Source organism: Vigna unguiculata, chromosome 5 (genome assembly GCF_004118075.2).
Source record: "Vigna unguiculata cultivar IT97K-499-35 chromosome 5, ASM411807v1, whole genome shotgun sequence".
Taxonomy (NCBI): Eukaryota; Viridiplantae; Streptophyta; class Magnoliopsida; order Fabales; family Fabaceae; genus Vigna; species Vigna unguiculata.
Genome location: NC_040283.1, coordinates 923,999 through 927,441, shown reverse-complemented (window position 1 = coordinate 927,441; position 3,443 = coordinate 923,999). Strand labels below are relative to the sequence as shown.

The 3,443-nt window shown below is 28.3% G+C and overlaps 1 long non-coding RNA gene across 1 annotated transcript; it reads left to right on the top strand.

Annotated features, from left to right (window-relative positions):
- The first annotated feature begins 2,691 nt into the window (after positions 1 to 2,691).
- On the top strand, positions 2,692 to 3,443 carry LOC114183034. Its single transcript, XR_003604283.1, has 3 exons — positions 2,692 to 2,963; positions 3,069 to 3,173; positions 3,276 to 3,443. It is a non-coding gene; the product is annotated as an uncharacterized LOC114183034 (long non-coding RNA).

Sequence of the window (3,443 nt, the reverse complement as noted above, 5' to 3'; positions counted from 1 at the left end):
TTTAAGACAAAAAAAGTATATAACAAATATACTTAAACTCGCAAGAATGAATTATCATCCCATGTCATTAATTATATTTGGTGAGCTTAAATATAAGCAAATTTTAATTATTTCTAAATCCTATTTAATGTTACTATTTGAAAAACACTATTATCTTTAAACTTAATCGTCATTCTCAATAATTATAATTAAGAATAATTTAAAAACATATCTCTTTATTGTATAAAAGTAAAAGTATTAAATGCACGTAACATAAATAGCATAATAATTTGTTTTGTCTATTTCTCTTCATTATTTATTATATAATTTAATGTATATCATAATCTTGAAGAGATATAAATACAAAAATTAACTTCATCTCATTATAATATAGAAGTACATTTTTCTAAATAAGCTCTGTTACACTTCTTCGAAAACGTTCCTAAAATTAAATATATAAGTTTTTTTTTTTCAATAATTTTCTCGTGGTTAAGTCCACATAATTTTTGTGTGTAATGTGTTTATCACTTTAGCAGTTTTATTTTATGATATGTATGAGCAACATAAAAAATAAAATGAAAAGAAGTAATATATAAAATTAAAATGATTGCAGAAGCTTTGTTAGAAGTTGCAAAGGAATATCAGAAGAAGATGGAGAAGAAGGTTATTCCAAGAGAACAAGGGTCAAAGGAGATGGTGGTGGTGAACTGGAGAGGTTTGGCAAAAACATTGACAACGTTGTACGGACAACCTTTGCATTATCTAACACAAAAGCTTTGCAAAGAATGGGACAGGTCGAGATTTGGAAGCAAAAATGAAGAGAAGGCATTGAATAGTATTTTAAGTTGGCGTGAAGCTGAAGAGACTATTTGGAAAGTTGAAGCAGTTCATAGACTCTGCACTTCCCCTCTTCATCTTGCACTGCTTTGGCTTGAAGACCCAGAATACCATCTTATTGTTGATGAAGTTATTTCAACCACTTCTACTTCTACAAAATAGTACAGTATCGAGAATTTGGATTCTCTGTTGGATATTTTTGTATTATTTATTTAATGTGTCTTCATAATATCAACGCAATGTATTTTTAATGTTTAACAGAAGACAGAAAAAAATCAATAAAAAATCGGAACTCATAATATAAGTACCTTTCAAAGACAATTTTTTTTAATTAATCTTCCATATACCTTTTATTTTATGTTGGATATTCTTAATTTTTTCTTTCTTTCATGTCAAGGTTTGTTTGTCCTCACAATTTTTTATGTTTTGCAACTTATGATATATGTTTTGTTTTTTTTTTAATTTAATTAAGTTTCAAGTATTTAAAAAAGTATTTTTTAAAATTGATTTTTATAGTTTAATTTTTTTCGTTGTTTAGATTGGTTATTATCTCGTCCCTGTATTTATTTATTTATTTTTATGTAATGTTTTATAATTATTGCAAAGAGATATTCAAGTTTAACAGATAGGTTTTATTATTATAATTCATTTGCATTAATTATTAAGGTAATACTCACATCATTTAATTAAAAAAATCAATAAATAACTCTTTTAATAAAATTTAATAGAAAAATGTTAACTTTAAATCTCTTTTATAATAAAAGATCATGATATTCTCTTCCTTTCCAAATAAGATTAGATATTATTGTGAATTTTGTCGTTTCAATTATGCAAATATTTCAAAATTCTTCAATTATTTATCATCTCTTGAATGTTTATTAAAATAAATAAAAGTAAAAAAAATAAAAATAAAGTATGTTAGAGTAGACCAAATCCATAGCAAAATTTCGGTACAAGGTAAAAAACAATTATAAATACGTTTTTTAAAAGGATATAAAAATTAACATTTTATTTCAGAATTATTGTATTTTTGGTTGAAAGTATTAAGTTGTAATTCAATTAAAAATAATTCAACATGATTGATTTTAAAATACTATGATCCATTTTTTATATAAAAGTATATGATGTTGTAAATAATATATAAGGAGTTGTATAATAATAATTTTATGATTTTTTTTAACGTGTGTGTGCGTGTGCGTCTGTTTGAGTAATAAAGATAAAAAAATTACACAATGACTTCTAAAATTATTCTTTTTACATTTTACTGATAAAAAATTTTATACTCATAATATTTAATGGAAACATATATGAAAAAAATATACAATTTATGGAATGTCTTGTACAAATTATCAATCAATTCTTTCTAAAATATATGAAAAAAAAGTAATTAAAGATATAATAAATGAATAAGTAATGAGTAATTAATTGAATGCAATAATTTAAAGGCTCCTCTATGACATCATTAAACTCACTATCTTTAAAATAAACAATAAATGTGCATTAAACCCCGTTTTATTTTTAATGTTTAGAAATTCGTGTTCCCTCCATTTCACTTCACTCAATCCATTCCAAATAATTGAAATTTAAAATTTTCAATAATTACAATAAGTATATATAGACGTTTTTTAAATAAACGTGTCAGTTCGATTTAAATAGAACAATGTAATTAAATTGATGACCGAAAATGTGAGAGAAAAAATAACGGAGGAGCGAAGGTGATATGATAATTAATTATTATAATTTTCTTTTCTGGAAACATATGTTACAAGTAACGGAGGAGCGAGTTGTGACGAATAAATGGCTTGCGTATAGGTGTTGTACTGTTTCAGATAAGGACAAATTCACCTCTTCAATAAATAAGGGTGCACTGTGAGGGAGTGAGTGTGCGAACAAGTAACTGCATTTTTTTGCATTCTTCTGCTTTTCTTGGTTCATCAATGGAGCGTTCTTCCAGGAAGCTATCCTTAGAACAAATCGAAGCAATGACCCATGCCACCATCAACAAAATCCACTTTTCAAACGCGCGAGAGCGTCTCCGCCACGGCACAACCGTGACCTACCATGACTGCACCGCCGCAGGTTACGGCTGGCTTCTTCCGGGTTGGGTAGCCGAGGAACGCCGAGTCCAGAGTGGAAGAATCTACAGGGTAAACTTCCTTCTTCTTCTTATTCTACTTTCACTCATAAGGGTTATTTTCTGTCACTGTTGTTGCTTCGTTAAATTGTAATTTTGTTGAATTTTGTGCATGCAGTACTACTACGACCCGAATGGATCGTTTTACGAGAGCCAACAAAAGGTGTTGGAGTTCCTGGAGCGATTATGGGGAATAATCGTTCTTGACACTTAGATCTCAGAGGTTGAACTGCTTTTGCTTTATGATTTTTCTGCATGCACGTAGATCGCGCTTTTGATCTTAAGATCTTGCGTTGACGAAATTCCCTTTTTGTTTTTTTCGCAGATCTTTGTGTTGCACTCTTAGGAGTACTTGTTGTGGCAAGCCAGACTCGGACGGGGACCCTTTAGTTTAAATTAATAATGTCTTCGTTTGTTGTTGTTCTTGTTTTTTTCGTTGTTTTGTGCTCATTGTTCTTCAATGTTAATGGCTATTTTCTCAATTCCTTCGTAA